The sequence below is a fragment of the Nicotiana sylvestris genome, unplaced genomic scaffold (assembly GCF_000393655.2).
Source record: "Nicotiana sylvestris unplaced genomic scaffold, ASM39365v2 Un00049, whole genome shotgun sequence".
Lineage (NCBI taxonomy): Eukaryota > Viridiplantae > Streptophyta > Magnoliopsida > Solanales > Solanaceae > Nicotiana > Nicotiana sylvestris.
In genome coordinates, this window is record NW_027184385.1 from 47,493 (window position 1) to 63,903 (window position 16,411).

At 39.7% G+C, this 16,411-nt stretch overlaps 38 non-coding genes across 38 annotated transcripts; all 38 read left to right on the forward strand.

Moving 5' to 3' along the window:
* Positions 1–40: 40 nt before the first annotated feature.
* On the forward strand, positions 41–159 carry LOC138884763 (5S ribosomal RNA). Its single transcript, XR_011404804.1, has one exon. It is a non-coding gene; the product is annotated as a 5S ribosomal RNA (ribosomal RNA).
* Positions 160–470: 311 nt separating this feature from the next.
* Positions 471–589, forward strand: LOC138884764 (5S ribosomal RNA). Its single transcript, XR_011404805.1, has one exon. It is a non-coding gene; the product is annotated as a 5S ribosomal RNA (ribosomal RNA).
* A 312-nt stretch (positions 590–901) lies between these two features.
* On the forward strand, positions 902–1,020 carry LOC138884765 (5S ribosomal RNA). Its single transcript, XR_011404806.1, has one exon. It is a non-coding gene; the product is annotated as a 5S ribosomal RNA (ribosomal RNA).
* Positions 1,021–1,332: 312 nt separating this feature from the next.
* On the forward strand, positions 1,333–1,451 carry LOC138884766 (5S ribosomal RNA). Its single transcript, XR_011404807.1, has one exon. It is a non-coding gene; the product is annotated as a 5S ribosomal RNA (ribosomal RNA).
* A 311-nt stretch (positions 1,452–1,762) lies between these two features.
* On the forward strand, positions 1,763–1,881 carry LOC138884768 (5S ribosomal RNA). The gene has a single exon (XR_011404808.1). It is a non-coding gene; the product is annotated as a 5S ribosomal RNA (ribosomal RNA).
* Positions 1,882–2,193: 312 nt separating this feature from the next.
* LOC138884770 (5S ribosomal RNA) lies at positions 2,194–2,312 on the forward strand. The gene has a single exon (XR_011404810.1). It is a non-coding gene; the product is annotated as a 5S ribosomal RNA (ribosomal RNA).
* A 312-nt stretch (positions 2,313–2,624) lies between these two features.
* Positions 2,625–2,743, forward strand: LOC138884771 (5S ribosomal RNA). The gene has a single exon (XR_011404811.1). It is a non-coding gene; the product is annotated as a 5S ribosomal RNA (ribosomal RNA).
* Positions 2,744–3,054: 311 nt separating this feature from the next.
* On the forward strand, positions 3,055–3,173 carry LOC138884772 (5S ribosomal RNA). The gene has a single exon (XR_011404812.1). It is a non-coding gene; the product is annotated as a 5S ribosomal RNA (ribosomal RNA).
* Positions 3,174–3,484: 311 nt separating this feature from the next.
* Positions 3,485–3,603, forward strand: LOC138884773 (5S ribosomal RNA). The gene has a single exon (XR_011404813.1). It is a non-coding gene; the product is annotated as a 5S ribosomal RNA (ribosomal RNA).
* A 311-nt stretch (positions 3,604–3,914) lies between these two features.
* On the forward strand, positions 3,915–4,033 carry LOC138884774 (5S ribosomal RNA). Its single transcript, XR_011404814.1, has one exon. It is a non-coding gene; the product is annotated as a 5S ribosomal RNA (ribosomal RNA).
* A 312-nt stretch (positions 4,034–4,345) lies between these two features.
* On the forward strand, positions 4,346–4,464 carry LOC138884775 (5S ribosomal RNA). Its single transcript, XR_011404815.1, has one exon. It is a non-coding gene; the product is annotated as a 5S ribosomal RNA (ribosomal RNA).
* A 312-nt stretch (positions 4,465–4,776) lies between these two features.
* Positions 4,777–4,895, forward strand: LOC138884776 (5S ribosomal RNA). Its single transcript, XR_011404816.1, has one exon. It is a non-coding gene; the product is annotated as a 5S ribosomal RNA (ribosomal RNA).
* Positions 4,896–5,206: 311 nt separating this feature from the next.
* LOC138884777 (5S ribosomal RNA) lies at positions 5,207–5,325 on the forward strand. The gene has a single exon (XR_011404817.1). It is a non-coding gene; the product is annotated as a 5S ribosomal RNA (ribosomal RNA).
* A 312-nt stretch (positions 5,326–5,637) lies between these two features.
* LOC138884778 (5S ribosomal RNA) lies at positions 5,638–5,756 on the forward strand. Its single transcript, XR_011404818.1, has one exon. It is a non-coding gene; the product is annotated as a 5S ribosomal RNA (ribosomal RNA).
* A 312-nt stretch (positions 5,757–6,068) lies between these two features.
* On the forward strand, positions 6,069–6,187 carry LOC138884779 (5S ribosomal RNA). Its single transcript, XR_011404819.1, has one exon. It is a non-coding gene; the product is annotated as a 5S ribosomal RNA (ribosomal RNA).
* Positions 6,188–6,498: 311 nt separating this feature from the next.
* LOC138884781 (5S ribosomal RNA) lies at positions 6,499–6,617 on the forward strand. Its single transcript, XR_011404821.1, has one exon. It is a non-coding gene; the product is annotated as a 5S ribosomal RNA (ribosomal RNA).
* Positions 6,618–6,928: 311 nt separating this feature from the next.
* On the forward strand, positions 6,929–7,047 carry LOC138884782 (5S ribosomal RNA). The gene has a single exon (XR_011404822.1). It is a non-coding gene; the product is annotated as a 5S ribosomal RNA (ribosomal RNA).
* A 311-nt stretch (positions 7,048–7,358) lies between these two features.
* On the forward strand, positions 7,359–7,477 carry LOC138884784 (5S ribosomal RNA). Its single transcript, XR_011404823.1, has one exon. It is a non-coding gene; the product is annotated as a 5S ribosomal RNA (ribosomal RNA).
* A 312-nt stretch (positions 7,478–7,789) lies between these two features.
* Positions 7,790–7,908, forward strand: LOC138884785 (5S ribosomal RNA). The gene has a single exon (XR_011404824.1). It is a non-coding gene; the product is annotated as a 5S ribosomal RNA (ribosomal RNA).
* A 312-nt stretch (positions 7,909–8,220) lies between these two features.
* Positions 8,221–8,339, forward strand: LOC138884786 (5S ribosomal RNA). Its single transcript, XR_011404825.1, has one exon. It is a non-coding gene; the product is annotated as a 5S ribosomal RNA (ribosomal RNA).
* A 312-nt stretch (positions 8,340–8,651) lies between these two features.
* LOC138884787 (5S ribosomal RNA) lies at positions 8,652–8,770 on the forward strand. The gene has a single exon (XR_011404826.1). It is a non-coding gene; the product is annotated as a 5S ribosomal RNA (ribosomal RNA).
* Positions 8,771–9,081: 311 nt separating this feature from the next.
* Positions 9,082–9,200, forward strand: LOC138884788 (5S ribosomal RNA). The gene has a single exon (XR_011404827.1). It is a non-coding gene; the product is annotated as a 5S ribosomal RNA (ribosomal RNA).
* Positions 9,201–9,511: 311 nt separating this feature from the next.
* On the forward strand, positions 9,512–9,630 carry LOC138884789 (5S ribosomal RNA). The gene has a single exon (XR_011404828.1). It is a non-coding gene; the product is annotated as a 5S ribosomal RNA (ribosomal RNA).
* A 311-nt stretch (positions 9,631–9,941) lies between these two features.
* On the forward strand, positions 9,942–10,060 carry LOC138884790 (5S ribosomal RNA). Its single transcript, XR_011404829.1, has one exon. It is a non-coding gene; the product is annotated as a 5S ribosomal RNA (ribosomal RNA).
* Positions 10,061–10,372: 312 nt separating this feature from the next.
* Positions 10,373–10,491, forward strand: LOC138884791 (5S ribosomal RNA). The gene has a single exon (XR_011404830.1). It is a non-coding gene; the product is annotated as a 5S ribosomal RNA (ribosomal RNA).
* Positions 10,492–10,802: 311 nt separating this feature from the next.
* Positions 10,803–10,921, forward strand: LOC138884793 (5S ribosomal RNA). Its single transcript, XR_011404832.1, has one exon. It is a non-coding gene; the product is annotated as a 5S ribosomal RNA (ribosomal RNA).
* A 312-nt stretch (positions 10,922–11,233) lies between these two features.
* LOC138884794 (5S ribosomal RNA) lies at positions 11,234–11,352 on the forward strand. Its single transcript, XR_011404833.1, has one exon. It is a non-coding gene; the product is annotated as a 5S ribosomal RNA (ribosomal RNA).
* A 312-nt stretch (positions 11,353–11,664) lies between these two features.
* Positions 11,665–11,783, forward strand: LOC138884795 (5S ribosomal RNA). Its single transcript, XR_011404834.1, has one exon. It is a non-coding gene; the product is annotated as a 5S ribosomal RNA (ribosomal RNA).
* Positions 11,784–12,095: 312 nt separating this feature from the next.
* On the forward strand, positions 12,096–12,214 carry LOC138884796 (5S ribosomal RNA). Its single transcript, XR_011404835.1, has one exon. It is a non-coding gene; the product is annotated as a 5S ribosomal RNA (ribosomal RNA).
* A 311-nt stretch (positions 12,215–12,525) lies between these two features.
* Positions 12,526–12,644, forward strand: LOC138884797 (5S ribosomal RNA). Its single transcript, XR_011404836.1, has one exon. It is a non-coding gene; the product is annotated as a 5S ribosomal RNA (ribosomal RNA).
* A 312-nt stretch (positions 12,645–12,956) lies between these two features.
* LOC138884798 (5S ribosomal RNA) lies at positions 12,957–13,075 on the forward strand. Its single transcript, XR_011404837.1, has one exon. It is a non-coding gene; the product is annotated as a 5S ribosomal RNA (ribosomal RNA).
* Positions 13,076–13,386: 311 nt separating this feature from the next.
* On the forward strand, positions 13,387–13,505 carry LOC138884799 (5S ribosomal RNA). Its single transcript, XR_011404838.1, has one exon. It is a non-coding gene; the product is annotated as a 5S ribosomal RNA (ribosomal RNA).
* Positions 13,506–13,816: 311 nt separating this feature from the next.
* Positions 13,817–13,935, forward strand: LOC138884800 (5S ribosomal RNA). Its single transcript, XR_011404839.1, has one exon. It is a non-coding gene; the product is annotated as a 5S ribosomal RNA (ribosomal RNA).
* A 311-nt stretch (positions 13,936–14,246) lies between these two features.
* On the forward strand, positions 14,247–14,365 carry LOC138884801 (5S ribosomal RNA). The gene has a single exon (XR_011404840.1). It is a non-coding gene; the product is annotated as a 5S ribosomal RNA (ribosomal RNA).
* Positions 14,366–14,676: 311 nt separating this feature from the next.
* Positions 14,677–14,795, forward strand: LOC138884802 (5S ribosomal RNA). The gene has a single exon (XR_011404841.1). It is a non-coding gene; the product is annotated as a 5S ribosomal RNA (ribosomal RNA).
* A 311-nt stretch (positions 14,796–15,106) lies between these two features.
* LOC138884804 (5S ribosomal RNA) lies at positions 15,107–15,225 on the forward strand. Its single transcript, XR_011404843.1, has one exon. It is a non-coding gene; the product is annotated as a 5S ribosomal RNA (ribosomal RNA).
* A 312-nt stretch (positions 15,226–15,537) lies between these two features.
* On the forward strand, positions 15,538–15,656 carry LOC138884805 (5S ribosomal RNA). Its single transcript, XR_011404844.1, has one exon. It is a non-coding gene; the product is annotated as a 5S ribosomal RNA (ribosomal RNA).
* A 312-nt stretch (positions 15,657–15,968) lies between these two features.
* On the forward strand, positions 15,969–16,087 carry LOC138884806 (5S ribosomal RNA). Its single transcript, XR_011404845.1, has one exon. It is a non-coding gene; the product is annotated as a 5S ribosomal RNA (ribosomal RNA).
* The last annotated feature ends 324 nt before the right edge of the window (positions 16,088–16,411 follow it).

Here is a 16,411-nt window from a genome sequence, read left to right on the forward strand (position 1 = left end):
GAGGAAGGGTAATAAGAAAATTTAGAGTGCAAGGAATGTTGGATGCGATCATACCAGCACTAACGCACCGGATCCCATCAGAACTCCGAAGTTAAGCGTGCTTGGGCGAGAGTAGTACTAGGATGGGTGACCCCCTGGGAAGTCCTCGTGTTGCATCCTTTTTTTTGGCAAAATTTGTATCCTACTTCTTTTAATATATCGATGGTAGATCCAATAAAATCACAAATGACTTTTACGCAGTGTAAACGATATTTTTTTTACATGAATGATAAAAAAAATTAAAGAGGATCTTGACATGTCACTACGTCTTGGTTTCGAAGGCGGCATCCGTAAAAATACATAAAATCAAAAGAGGAATCGCGTAAAACGGATAAATGAGCGTAAAGTTATGTCGTTTTAAGGCTTCACACTTTCGCACCTAGAGCGGAAGGAGGAAGGGTAATAAGAAAATTTAGAGTGCAAGGAATGTTGGATGCGATCATACCAGCACTAACGCACCGGATCCCATCAGAACTCCGAAGTTAAGCGTGCTTGGGCGAGAGTAGTACTAGGATGGGTGACCCCCTGGGAAGTCCTCGTGTTGCATCCTTTTTTTTGGCAAAATTTGTATCCTACTTCTTTTAATATATCGATGGTAGATCCAATAAAATCACAAATGACTTTTACGCAGTGTAAACGATATTTTTTTTACATGAATGATAAAAAAAAATTAAAGAGGATCTTGACATGTCACTACGTCTTGGTTTCGAAGGCGGCATCCGTAAAAATACATAAAATCAAAAGAGGAATCGCGTAAAACGGATAAATGAGCGTAAAGTTATGTCGTTTTAAGGCTTCACACTTTCGCACCTAGAGCGGAAGGAGGAAGGGTAATAAGAAAATTTAGAGTGCAAGGAATGTTGGATGCGATCATACCAGCACTAACGCACCGGATCCCATCAGAACTCCGAAGTTAAGCGTGCTTGGGCGAGAGTAGTACTAGGATGGGTGACCCCCTGGGAAGTCCTCGTGTTGCATCCTTTTTTTTGGCAAAATTTGTATCCTACTTCTTTTAATATATCGATGGTAGATCCAATAAAATCACAAATGACTTTTACGCAGTGTAAACGATATTTTTTTTACATGAATGATAAAAAAAAATTAAAGAGGATCTTGACATGTCACTACGTCTTGGTTTCGAAGGCGGCATCCGTAAAAATACATAAAATCAAAAGAGGAATCGCGTAAAACGGATAAATGAGCGTAAAGTTATGTCGTTTTAAGGCTTCACACTTTCGCACCTAGAGCGGAAGGAGGAAGGGTAATAAGAAAATTTAGAGTGCAAGGAATGTTGGATGCGATCATACCAGCACTAACGCACCGGATCCCATCAGAACTCCGAAGTTAAGCGTGCTTGGGCGAGAGTAGTACTAGGATGGGTGACCCCCTGGGAAGTCCTCGTGTTGCATCCTTTTTTTTGGCAAAATTTGTATCCTACTTCTTTTAATATATCGATGGTAGATCCAATAAAATCACAAATGACTTTTACGCAGTGTAAACGATATTTTTTTTACATGAATGATAAAAAAAATTAAAGAGGATCTTGACATGTCACTACGTCTTGGTTTCGAAGGCGGCATCCGTAAAAATACATAAAATCAAAAGAGGAATCGCGTAAAACGGATAAATGAGCGTAAAGTTATGTCGTTTTAAGGCTTCACACTTTCGCACCTAGAGCGGAAGGAGGAAGGGTAATAAGAAAATTTAGAGTGCAAGGAATGTTGGATGCGATCATACCAGCACTAACGCACCGGATCCCATCAGAACTCCGAAGTTAAGCGTGCTTGGGCGAGAGTAGTACTAGGATGGGTGACCCCCTGGGAAGTCCTCGTGTTGCATCCTTTTTTTTGGCAAAATTTGTATCCTACTTCTTTTAATATATCGATGGTAGATCCAATAAAATCACAAATGACTTTTACGCAGTGTAAACGATATTTTTTTTACATGAATGATAAAAAAAAATTAAAGAGGATCTTGACATGTCACTACGTCTTGGTTTCGAAGGCGGCATCCGTAAAAATACATAAAATCAAAAGAGGAATCGCGTAAAACGGATAAATGAGCGTAAAGTTATGTCGTTTTAAGGCTTCACACTTTCGCACCTAGAGCGGAAGGAGGAAGGGTAATAAGAAAATTTAGAGTGCAAGGAATGTTGGATGCGATCATACCAGCACTAACGCACCGGATCCCATCAGAACTCCGAAGTTAAGCGTGCTTGGGCGAGAGTAGTACTAGGATGGGTGACCCCCTGGGAAGTCCTCGTGTTGCATCCTTTTTTTTGGCAAAATTTGTATCCTACTTCTTTTAATATATCGATGGTAGATCCAATAAAATCACAAATGACTTTTACGCAGTGTAAACGATATTTTTTTTACATGAATGATAAAAAAAAATTAAAGAGGATCTTGACATGTCACTACGTCTTGGTTTCGAAGGCGGCATCCGTAAAAATACATAAAATCAAAAGAGGAATCGCGTAAAACGGATAAATGAGCGTAAAGTTATGTCGTTTTAAGGCTTCACACTTTCGCACCTAGAGCGGAAGGAGGAAGGGTAATAAGAAAATTTAGAGTGCAAGGAATGTTGGATGCGATCATACCAGCACTAACGCACCGGATCCCATCAGAACTCCGAAGTTAAGCGTGCTTGGGCGAGAGTAGTACTAGGATGGGTGACCCCCTGGGAAGTCCTCGTGTTGCATCCTTTTTTTTGGCAAAATTTGTATCCTACTTCTTTTAATATATCGATGGTAGATCCAATAAAATCACAAATGACTTTTACGCAGTGTAAACGATATTTTTTTTACATGAATGATAAAAAAAATTAAAGAGGATCTTGACATGTCACTACGTCTTGGTTTCGAAGGCGGCATCCGTAAAAATACATAAAATCAAAAGAGGAATCGCGTAAAACGGATAAATGAGCGTAAAGTTATGTCGTTTTAAGGCTTCACACTTTCGCACCTAGAGCGGAAGGAGGAAGGGTAATAAGAAAATTTAGAGTGCAAGGAATGTTGGATGCGATCATACCAGCACTAACGCACCGGATCCCATCAGAACTCCGAAGTTAAGCGTGCTTGGGCGAGAGTAGTACTAGGATGGGTGACCCCCTGGGAAGTCCTCGTGTTGCATCCTTTTTTTTGGCAAAATTTGTATCCTACTTCTTTTAATATATCGATGGTAGATCCAATAAAATCACAAATGACTTTTACGCAGTGTAAACGATATTTTTTTTACATGAATGATAAAAAAAATTAAAGAGGATCTTGACATGTCACTACGTCTTGGTTTCGAAGGCGGCATCCGTAAAAATACATAAAATCAAAAGAGGAATCGCGTAAAACGGATAAATGAGCGTAAAGTTATGTCGTTTTAAGGCTTCACACTTTCGCACCTAGAGCGGAAGGAGGAAGGGTAATAAGAAAATTTAGAGTGCAAGGAATGTTGGATGCGATCATACCAGCACTAACGCACCGGATCCCATCAGAACTCCGAAGTTAAGCGTGCTTGGGCGAGAGTAGTACTAGGATGGGTGACCCCCTGGGAAGTCCTCGTGTTGCATCCTTTTTTTTGGCAAAATTTGTATCCTACTTCTTTTAATATATCGATGGTAGATCCAATAAAATCACAAATGACTTTTACGCAGTGTAAACGATATTTTTTTTACATGAATGATAAAAAAAATTAAAGAGGATCTTGACATGTCACTACGTCTTGGTTTCGAAGGCGGCATCCGTAAAAATACATAAAATCAAAAGAGGAATCGCGTAAAACGGATAAATGAGCGTAAAGTTATGTCGTTTTAAGGCTTCACACTTTCGCACCTAGAGCGGAAGGAGGAAGGGTAATAAGAAAATTTAGAGTGCAAGGAATGTTGGATGCGATCATACCAGCACTAACGCACCGGATCCCATCAGAACTCCGAAGTTAAGCGTGCTTGGGCGAGAGTAGTACTAGGATGGGTGACCCCCTGGGAAGTCCTCGTGTTGCATCCTTTTTTTTGGCAAAATTTGTATCCTACTTCTTTTAATATATCGATGGTAGATCCAATAAAATCACAAATGACTTTTACGCAGTGTAAACGATATTTTTTTTACATGAATGATAAAAAAAAATTAAAGAGGATCTTGACATGTCACTACGTCTTGGTTTCGAAGGCGGCATCCGTAAAAATACATAAAATCAAAAGAGGAATCGCGTAAAACGGATAAATGAGCGTAAAGTTATGTCGTTTTAAGGCTTCACACTTTCGCACCTAGAGCGGAAGGAGGAAGGGTAATAAGAAAATTTAGAGTGCAAGGAATGTTGGATGCGATCATACCAGCACTAACGCACCGGATCCCATCAGAACTCCGAAGTTAAGCGTGCTTGGGCGAGAGTAGTACTAGGATGGGTGACCCCCTGGGAAGTCCTCGTGTTGCATCCTTTTTTTTGGCAAAATTTGTATCCTACTTCTTTTAATATATCGATGGTAGATCCAATAAAATCACAAATGACTTTTACGCAGTGTAAACGATATTTTTTTTACATGAATGATAAAAAAAAATTAAAGAGGATCTTGACATGTCACTACGTCTTGGTTTCGAAGGCGGCATCCGTAAAAATACATAAAATCAAAAGAGGAATCGCGTAAAACGGATAAATGAGCGTAAAGTTATGTCGTTTTAAGGCTTCACACTTTCGCACCTAGAGCGGAAGGAGGAAGGGTAATAAGAAAATTTAGAGTGCAAGGAATGTTGGATGCGATCATACCAGCACTAACGCACCGGATCCCATCAGAACTCCGAAGTTAAGCGTGCTTGGGCGAGAGTAGTACTAGGATGGGTGACCCCCTGGGAAGTCCTCGTGTTGCATCCTTTTTTTTGGCAAAATTTGTATCCTACTTCTTTTAATATATCGATGGTAGATCCAATAAAATCACAAATGACTTTTACGCAGTGTAAACGATATTTTTTTTACATGAATGATAAAAAAAATTAAAGAGGATCTTGACATGTCACTACGTCTTGGTTTCGAAGGCGGCATCCGTAAAAATACATAAAATCAAAAGAGGAATCGCGTAAAACGGATAAATGAGCGTAAAGTTATGTCGTTTTAAGGCTTCACACTTTCGCACCTAGAGCGGAAGGAGGAAGGGTAATAAGAAAATTTAGAGTGCAAGGAATGTTGGATGCGATCATACCAGCACTAACGCACCGGATCCCATCAGAACTCCGAAGTTAAGCGTGCTTGGGCGAGAGTAGTACTAGGATGGGTGACCCCCTGGGAAGTCCTCGTGTTGCATCCTTTTTTTTGGCAAAATTTGTATCCTACTTCTTTTAATATATCGATGGTAGATCCAATAAAATCACAAATGACTTTTACGCAGTGTAAACGATATTTTTTTTACATGAATGATAAAAAAAAATTAAAGAGGATCTTGACATGTCACTACGTCTTGGTTTCGAAGGCGGCATCCGTAAAAATACATAAAATCAAAAGAGGAATCGCGTAAAACGGATAAATGAGCGTAAAGTTATGTCGTTTTAAGGCTTCACACTTTCGCACCTAGAGCGGAAGGAGGAAGGGTAATAAGAAAATTTAGAGTGCAAGGAATGTTGGATGCGATCATACCAGCACTAACGCACCGGATCCCATCAGAACTCCGAAGTTAAGCGTGCTTGGGCGAGAGTAGTACTAGGATGGGTGACCCCCTGGGAAGTCCTCGTGTTGCATCCTTTTTTTTGGCAAAATTTGTATCCTACTTCTTTTAATATATCGATGGTAGATCCAATAAAATCACAAATGACTTTTACGCAGTGTAAACGATATTTTTTTTACATGAATGATAAAAAAAAATTAAAGAGGATCTTGACATGTCACTACGTCTTGGTTTCGAAGGCGGCATCCGTAAAAATACATAAAATCAAAAGAGGAATCGCGTAAAACGGATAAATGAGCGTAAAGTTATGTCGTTTTAAGGCTTCACACTTTCGCACCTAGAGCGGAAGGAGGAAGGGTAATAAGAAAATTTAGAGTGCAAGGAATGTTGGATGCGATCATACCAGCACTAACGCACCGGATCCCATCAGAACTCCGAAGTTAAGCGTGCTTGGGCGAGAGTAGTACTAGGATGGGTGACCCCCTGGGAAGTCCTCGTGTTGCATCCTTTTTTTTGGCAAAATTTGTATCCTACTTCTTTTAATATATCGATGGTAGATCCAATAAAATCACAAATGACTTTTACGCAGTGTAAACGATATTTTTTTTACATGAATGATAAAAAAAATTAAAGAGGATCTTGACATGTCACTACGTCTTGGTTTCGAAGGCGGCATCCGTAAAAATACATAAAATCAAAAGAGGAATCGCGTAAAACGGATAAATGAGCGTAAAGTTATGTCGTTTTAAGGCTTCACACTTTCGCACCTAGAGCGGAAGGAGGAAGGGTAATAAGAAAATTTAGAGTGCAAGGAATGTTGGATGCGATCATACCAGCACTAACGCACCGGATCCCATCAGAACTCCGAAGTTAAGCGTGCTTGGGCGAGAGTAGTACTAGGATGGGTGACCCCCTGGGAAGTCCTCGTGTTGCATCCTTTTTTTTGGCAAAATTTGTATCCTACTTCTTTTAATATATCGATGGTAGATCCAATAAAATCACAAATGACTTTTACGCAGTGTAAACGATATTTTTTTTACATGAATGATAAAAAAAATTAAAGAGGATCTTGACATGTCACTACGTCTTGGTTTCGAAGGCGGCATCCGTAAAAATACATAAAATCAAAAGAGGAATCGCGTAAAACGGATAAATGAGCGTAAAGTTATGTCGTTTTAAGGCTTCACACTTTCGCACCTAGAGCGGAAGGAGGAAGGGTAATAAGAAAATTTAGAGTGCAAGGAATGTTGGATGCGATCATACCAGCACTAACGCACCGGATCCCATCAGAACTCCGAAGTTAAGCGTGCTTGGGCGAGAGTAGTACTAGGATGGGTGACCCCCTGGGAAGTCCTCGTGTTGCATCCTTTTTTTTGGCAAAATTTGTATCCTACTTCTTTTAATATATCGATGGTAGATCCAATAAAATCACAAATGACTTTTACGCAGTGTAAACGATATTTTTTTTACATGAATGATAAAAAAAATTAAAGAGGATCTTGACATGTCACTACGTCTTGGTTTCGAAGGCGGCATCCGTAAAAATACATAAAATCAAAAGAGGAATCGCGTAAAACGGATAAATGAGCGTAAAGTTATGTCGTTTTAAGGCTTCACACTTTCGCACCTAGAGCGGAAGGAGGAAGGGTAATAAGAAAATTTAGAGTGCAAGGAATGTTGGATGCGATCATACCAGCACTAACGCACCGGATCCCATCAGAACTCCGAAGTTAAGCGTGCTTGGGCGAGAGTAGTACTAGGATGGGTGACCCCCTGGGAAGTCCTCGTGTTGCATCCTTTTTTTTGGCAAAATTTGTATCCTACTTCTTTTAATATATCGATGGTAGATCCAATAAAATCACAAATGACTTTTACGCAGTGTAAACGATATTTTTTTTACATGAATGATAAAAAAAAATTAAAGAGGATCTTGACATGTCACTACGTCTTGGTTTCGAAGGCGGCATCCGTAAAAATACATAAAATCAAAAGAGGAATCGCGTAAAACGGATAAATGAGCGTAAAGTTATGTCGTTTTAAGGCTTCACACTTTCGCACCTAGAGCGGAAGGAGGAAGGGTAATAAGAAAATTTAGAGTGCAAGGAATGTTGGATGCGATCATACCAGCACTAACGCACCGGATCCCATCAGAACTCCGAAGTTAAGCGTGCTTGGGCGAGAGTAGTACTAGGATGGGTGACCCCCTGGGAAGTCCTCGTGTTGCATCCTTTTTTTTGGCAAAATTTGTATCCTACTTCTTTTAATATATCGATGGTAGATCCAATAAAATCACAAATGACTTTTACGCAGTGTAAACGATATTTTTTTTACATGAATGATAAAAAAAAATTAAAGAGGATCTTGACATGTCACTACGTCTTGGTTTCGAAGGCGGCATCCGTAAAAATACATAAAATCAAAAGAGGAATCGCGTAAAACGGATAAATGAGCGTAAAGTTATGTCGTTTTAAGGCTTCACACTTTCGCACCTAGAGCGGAAGGAGGAAGGGTAATAAGAAAATTTAGAGTGCAAGGAATGTTGGATGCGATCATACCAGCACTAACGCACCGGATCCCATCAGAACTCCGAAGTTAAGCGTGCTTGGGCGAGAGTAGTACTAGGATGGGTGACCCCCTGGGAAGTCCTCGTGTTGCATCCTTTTTTTTGGCAAAATTTGTATCCTACTTCTTTTAATATATCGATGGTAGATCCAATAAAATCACAAATGACTTTTACGCAGTGTAAACGATATTTTTTTTACATGAATGATAAAAAAAAATTAAAGAGGATCTTGACATGTCACTACGTCTTGGTTTCGAAGGCGGCATCCGTAAAAATACATAAAATCAAAAGAGGAATCGCGTAAAACGGATAAATGAGCGTAAAGTTATGTCGTTTTAAGGCTTCACACTTTCGCACCTAGAGCGGAAGGAGGAAGGGTAATAAGAAAATTTAGAGTGCAAGGAATGTTGGATGCGATCATACCAGCACTAACGCACCGGATCCCATCAGAACTCCGAAGTTAAGCGTGCTTGGGCGAGAGTAGTACTAGGATGGGTGACCCCCTGGGAAGTCCTCGTGTTGCATCCTTTTTTTTGGCAAAATTTGTATCCTACTTCTTTTAATATATCGATGGTAGATCCAATAAAATCACAAATGACTTTTACGCAGTGTAAACGATATTTTTTTTACATGAATGATAAAAAAAATTAAAGAGGATCTTGACATGTCACTACGTCTTGGTTTCGAAGGCGGCATCCGTAAAAATACATAAAATCAAAAGAGGAATCGCGTAAAACGGATAAATGAGCGTAAAGTTATGTCGTTTTAAGGCTTCACACTTTCGCACCTAGAGCGGAAGGAGGAAGGGTAATAAGAAAATTTAGAGTGCAAGGAATGTTGGATGCGATCATACCAGCACTAACGCACCGGATCCCATCAGAACTCCGAAGTTAAGCGTGCTTGGGCGAGAGTAGTACTAGGATGGGTGACCCCCTGGGAAGTCCTCGTGTTGCATCCTTTTTTTTGGCAAAATTTGTATCCTACTTCTTTTAATATATCGATGGTAGATCCAATAAAATCACAAATGACTTTTACGCAGTGTAAACGATATTTTTTTTACATGAATGATAAAAAAAATTAAAGAGGATCTTGACATGTCACTACGTCTTGGTTTCGAAGGCGGCATCCGTAAAAATACATAAAATCAAAAGAGGAATCGCGTAAAACGGATAAATGAGCGTAAAGTTATGTCGTTTTAAGGCTTCACACTTTCGCACCTAGAGCGGAAGGAGGAAGGGTAATAAGAAAATTTAGAGTGCAAGGAATGTTGGATGCGATCATACCAGCACTAACGCACCGGATCCCATCAGAACTCCGAAGTTAAGCGTGCTTGGGCGAGAGTAGTACTAGGATGGGTGACCCCCTGGGAAGTCCTCGTGTTGCATCCTTTTTTTTGGCAAAATTTGTATCCTACTTCTTTTAATATATCGATGGTAGATCCAATAAAATCACAAATGACTTTTACGCAGTGTAAACGATATTTTTTTTACATGAATGATAAAAAAAATTAAAGAGGATCTTGACATGTCACTACGTCTTGGTTTCGAAGGCGGCATCCGTAAAAATACATAAAATCAAAAGAGGAATCGCGTAAAACGGATAAATGAGCGTAAAGTTATGTCGTTTTAAGGCTTCACACTTTCGCACCTAGAGCGGAAGGAGGAAGGGTAATAAGAAAATTTAGAGTGCAAGGAATGTTGGATGCGATCATACCAGCACTAACGCACCGGATCCCATCAGAACTCCGAAGTTAAGCGTGCTTGGGCGAGAGTAGTACTAGGATGGGTGACCCCCTGGGAAGTCCTCGTGTTGCATCCTTTTTTTTGGCAAAATTTGTATCCTACTTCTTTTAATATATCGATGGTAGATCCAATAAAATCACAAATGACTTTTACGCAGTGTAAACGATATTTTTTTTACATGAATGATAAAAAAAAATTAAAGAGGATCTTGACATGTCACTACGTCTTGGTTTCGAAGGCGGCATCCGTAAAAATACATAAAATCAAAAGAGGAATCGCGTAAAACGGATAAATGAGCGTAAAGTTATGTCGTTTTAAGGCTTCACACTTTCGCACCTAGAGCGGAAGGAGGAAGGGTAATAAGAAAATTTAGAGTGCAAGGAATGTTGGATGCGATCATACCAGCACTAACGCACCGGATCCCATCAGAACTCCGAAGTTAAGCGTGCTTGGGCGAGAGTAGTACTAGGATGGGTGACCCCCTGGGAAGTCCTCGTGTTGCATCCTTTTTTTTGGCAAAATTTGTATCCTACTTCTTTTAATATATCGATGGTAGATCCAATAAAATCACAAATGACTTTTACGCAGTGTAAACGATATTTTTTTTACATGAATGATAAAAAAAATTAAAGAGGATCTTGACATGTCACTACGTCTTGGTTTCGAAGGCGGCATCCGTAAAAATACATAAAATCAAAAGAGGAATCGCGTAAAACGGATAAATGAGCGTAAAGTTATGTCGTTTTAAGGCTTCACACTTTCGCACCTAGAGCGGAAGGAGGAAGGGTAATAAGAAAATTTAGAGTGCAAGGAATGTTGGATGCGATCATACCAGCACTAACGCACCGGATCCCATCAGAACTCCGAAGTTAAGCGTGCTTGGGCGAGAGTAGTACTAGGATGGGTGACCCCCTGGGAAGTCCTCGTGTTGCATCCTTTTTTTTGGCAAAATTTGTATCCTACTTCTTTTAATATATCGATGGTAGATCCAATAAAATCACAAATGACTTTTACGCAGTGTAAACGATATTTTTTTTACATGAATGATAAAAAAAAATTAAAGAGGATCTTGACATGTCACTACGTCTTGGTTTCGAAGGCGGCATCCGTAAAAATACATAAAATCAAAAGAGGAATCGCGTAAAACGGATAAATGAGCGTAAAGTTATGTCGTTTTAAGGCTTCACACTTTCGCACCTAGAGCGGAAGGAGGAAGGGTAATAAGAAAATTTAGAGTGCAAGGAATGTTGGATGCGATCATACCAGCACTAACGCACCGGATCCCATCAGAACTCCGAAGTTAAGCGTGCTTGGGCGAGAGTAGTACTAGGATGGGTGACCCCCTGGGAAGTCCTCGTGTTGCATCCTTTTTTTTGGCAAAATTTGTATCCTACTTCTTTTAATATATCGATGGTAGATCCAATAAAATCACAAATGACTTTTACGCAGTGTAAACGATATTTTTTTTACATGAATGATAAAAAAAAATTAAAGAGGATCTTGACATGTCACTACGTCTTGGTTTCGAAGGCGGCATCCGTAAAAATACATAAAATCAAAAGAGGAATCGCGTAAAACGGATAAATGAGCGTAAAGTTATGTCGTTTTAAGGCTTCACACTTTCGCACCTAGAGCGGAAGGAGGAAGGGTAATAAGAAAATTTAGAGTGCAAGGAATGTTGGATGCGATCATACCAGCACTAACGCACCGGATCCCATCAGAACTCCGAAGTTAAGCGTGCTTGGGCGAGAGTAGTACTAGGATGGGTGACCCCCTGGGAAGTCCTCGTGTTGCATCCTTTTTTTTGGCAAAATTTGTATCCTACTTCTTTTAATATATCGATGGTAGATCCAATAAAATCACAAATGACTTTTACGCAGTGTAAACGATATTTTTTTTACATGAATGATAAAAAAAAATTAAAGAGGATCTTGACATGTCACTACGTCTTGGTTTCGAAGGCGGCATCCGTAAAAATACATAAAATCAAAAGAGGAATCGCGTAAAACGGATAAATGAGCGTAAAGTTATGTCGTTTTAAGGCTTCACACTTTCGCACCTAGAGCGGAAGGAGGAAGGGTAATAAGAAAATTTAGAGTGCAAGGAATGTTGGATGCGATCATACCAGCACTAACGCACCGGATCCCATCAGAACTCCGAAGTTAAGCGTGCTTGGGCGAGAGTAGTACTAGGATGGGTGACCCCCTGGGAAGTCCTCGTGTTGCATCCTTTTTTTTGGCAAAATTTGTATCCTACTTCTTTTAATATATCGATGGTAGATCCAATAAAATCACAAATGACTTTTACGCAGTGTAAACGATATTTTTTTTACATGAATGATAAAAAAAATTAAAGAGGATCTTGACATGTCACTACGTCTTGGTTTCGAAGGCGGCATCCGTAAAAATACATAAAATCAAAAGAGGAATCGCGTAAAACGGATAAATGAGCGTAAAGTTATGTCGTTTTAAGGCTTCACACTTTCGCACCTAGAGCGGAAGGAGGAAGGGTAATAAGAAAATTTAGAGTGCAAGGAATGTTGGATGCGATCATACCAGCACTAACGCACCGGATCCCATCAGAACTCCGAAGTTAAGCGTGCTTGGGCGAGAGTAGTACTAGGATGGGTGACCCCCTGGGAAGTCCTCGTGTTGCATCCTTTTTTTTGGCAAAATTTGTATCCTACTTCTTTTAATATATCGATGGTAGATCCAATAAAATCACAAATGACTTTTACGCAGTGTAAACGATATTTTTTTTACATGAATGATAAAAAAAAATTAAAGAGGATCTTGACATGTCACTACGTCTTGGTTTCGAAGGCGGCATCCGTAAAAATACATAAAATCAAAAGAGGAATCGCGTAAAACGGATAAATGAGCGTAAAGTTATGTCGTTTTAAGGCTTCACACTTTCGCACCTAGAGCGGAAGGAGGAAGGGTAATAAGAAAATTTAGAGTGCAAGGAATGTTGGATGCGATCATACCAGCACTAACGCACCGGATCCCATCAGAACTCCGAAGTTAAGCGTGCTTGGGCGAGAGTAGTACTAGGATGGGTGACCCCCTGGGAAGTCCTCGTGTTGCATCCTTTTTTTTGGCAAAATTTGTATCCTACTTCTTTTAATATATCGATGGTAGATCCAATAAAATCACAAATGACTTTTACGCAGTGTAAACGATATTTTTTTTACATGAATGATAAAAAAAATTAAAGAGGATCTTGACATGTCACTACGTCTTGGTTTCGAAGGCGGCATCCGTAAAAATACATAAAATCAAAAGAGGAATCGCGTAAAACGGATAAATGAGCGTAAAGTTATGTCGTTTTAAGGCTTCACACTTTCGCACCTAGAGCGGAAGGAGGAAGGGTAATAAGAAAATTTAGAGTGCAAGGAATGTTGGATGCGATCATACCAGCACTAACGCACCGGATCCCATCAGAACTCCGAAGTTAAGCGTGCTTGGGCGAGAGTAGTACTAGGATGGGTGACCCCCTGGGAAGTCCTCGTGTTGCATCCTTTTTTTTGGCAAAATTTGTATCCTACTTCTTTTAATATATCGATGGTAGATCCAATAAAATCACAAATGACTTTTACGCAGTGTAAACGATATTTTTTTTACATGAATGATAAAAAAAATTAAAGAGGATCTTGACATGTCACTACGTCTTGGTTTCGAAGGCGGCATCCGTAAAAATACATAAAATCAAAAGAGGAATCGCGTAAAACGGATAAATGAGCGTAAAGTTATGTCGTTTTAAGGCTTCACACTTTCGCACCTAGAGCGGAAGGAGGAAGGGTAATAAGAAAATTTAGAGTGCAAGGAATGTTGGATGCGATCATACCAGCACTAACGCACCGGATCCCATCAGAACTCCGAAGTTAAGCGTGCTTGGGCGAGAGTAGTACTAGGATGGGTGACCCCCTGGGAAGTCCTCGTGTTGCATCCTTTTTTTTGGCAAAATTTGTATCCTACTTCTTTTAATATATCGATGGTAGATCCAATAAAATCACAAATGACTTTTACGCAGTGTAAACGATATTTTTTTTACATGAATGATAAAAAAAATTAAAGAGGATCTTGACATGTCACTACGTCTTGGTTTCGAAGGCGGCATCCGTAAAAATACATAAAATCAAAAGAGGAATCGCGTAAAACGGATAAATGAGCGTAAAGTTATGTCGTTTTAAGGCTTCACACTTTCGCACCTAGAGCGGAAGGAGGAAGGGTAATAAGAAAATTTAGAGTGCAAGGAATGTTGGATGCGATCATACCAGCACTAACGCACCGGATCCCATCAGAACTCCGAAGTTAAGCGTGCTTGGGCGAGAGTAGTACTAGGATGGGTGACCCCCTGGGAAGTCCTCGTGTTGCATCCTTTTTTTTGGCAAAATTTGTATCCTACTTCTTTTAATATATCGATGGTAGATCCAATAAAATCACAAATGACTTTTACGCAGTGTAAACGATATTTTTTTTACATGAATGATAAAAAAAATTAAAGAGGATCTTGACATGTCACTACGTCTTGGTTTCGAAGGCGGCATCCGTAAAAATACATAAAATCAAAAGAGGAATCGCGTAAAACGGATAAATGAGCGTAAAGTTATGTCGTTTTAAGGCTTCACACTTTCGCACCTAGAGCGGAAGGAGGAAGGGTAATAAGAAAATTTAGAGTGCAAGGAATGTTGGATGCGATCATACCAGCACTAACGCACCGGATCCCATCAGAACTCCGAAGTTAAGCGTGCTTGGGCGAGAGTAGTACTAGGATGGGTGACCCCCTGGGAAGTCCTCGTGTTGCATCCTTTTTTTTGGCAAAATTTGTATCCTACTTCTTTTAATATATCGATGGTAGATCCAATAAAATCACAAATGACTTTTACGCAGTGTAAACGATATTTTTTTTACATGAATGATAAAAAAAATTAAAGAGGATCTTGACATGTCACTACGTCTTGGTTTCGAAGGCGGCATCCGTAAAAATACATAAAATCAAAAGAGGAATCGCGTAAAACGGATAAATGAGCGTAAAGTTATGTCGTTTTAAGGCTTCACACTTTCGCACCTAGAGCGGAAGGAGGAAGGGTAATAAGAAAATTTAGAGTGCAAGGAATGTTGGATGCGATCATACCAGCACTAACGCACCGGATCCCATCAGAACTCCGAAGTTAAGCGTGCTTGGGCGAGAGTAGTACTAGGATGGGTGACCCCCTGGGAAGTCCTCGTGTTGCATCCTTTTTTTTGGCAAAATTTGTATCCTACTTCTTTTAATATATCGATGGTAGATCCAATAAAATCACAAATGACTTTTACGCAGTGTAAACGATATTTTTTTTACATGAATGATAAAAAAAAATTAAAGAGGATCTTGACATGTCACTACGTCTTGGTTTCGAAGGCGGCATCCGTAAAAATACATAAAATCAAAAGAGGAATCGCGTAAAACGGATAAATGAGCGTAAAGTTATGTCGTTTTAAGGCTTCACACTTTCGCACCTAGAGCGGAAGGAGGAAGGGTAATAAGAAAATTTAGAGTGCAAGGAATGTTGGATGCGATCATACCAGCACTAACGCACCGGATCCCATCAGAACTCCGAAGTTAAGCGTGCTTGGGCGAGAGTAGTACTAGGATGGGTGACCCCCTGGGAAGTCCTCGTGTTGCATCCTTTTTTTTGGCAAAATTTGTATCCTACTTCTTTTAATATATCGATGGTAGATCCAATAAAATCACAAATGACTTTTACGCAGTGTAAACGATATTTTTTTTACATGAATGATAAAAAAAAATTAAAGAGGATCTTGACATGTCACTACGTCTTGGTTTCGAAGGCGGCATCCGTAAAAATACATAAAATCAAAAGAGGAATCGCGTAAAACGGATAAATGAGCGTAAAGTTATGTCGTTTTAAGGCTTCACACTTTCGCACCTAGAGCGGAAGGAGGAAGGGTAATAAGAAAATTTAGAGTGCAAGGAATGTTGGATGCGATCATACCAGCACTAACGCACCGGATCCCATCAGAACTCCGAAGTTAAGCGTGCTTGGGCGAGAGTAGTACTAGGATGGGTGACCCCCTGGGAAGTCCTCGTGTTGCATCCTTTTTTTTGGCAAAATTTGTATCCTACTTCTTTTAATATATCGATGGTAGATCCAATAAAATCACAAATGACTTTTACGCAGTGTAAACGATATTTTTTTTACATGAATGATAAAAAAAATTAAAGAGGATCTTGACATGTCACTACGTCTTGGTTTCGAAGGCGGCATCCGTAAAAATACATAAAATCAAAAGAGGAATCGCGTAAAACGGATAAATGAGCGTAAAGTTATGTCGTTTTAAGGCTTCACACTTTCGCACCTAGAGCGGAAGGAGGAAGGGTAATAAGAAAATTTAGAGTGCAAGGAATGTTGGATGCGATCATA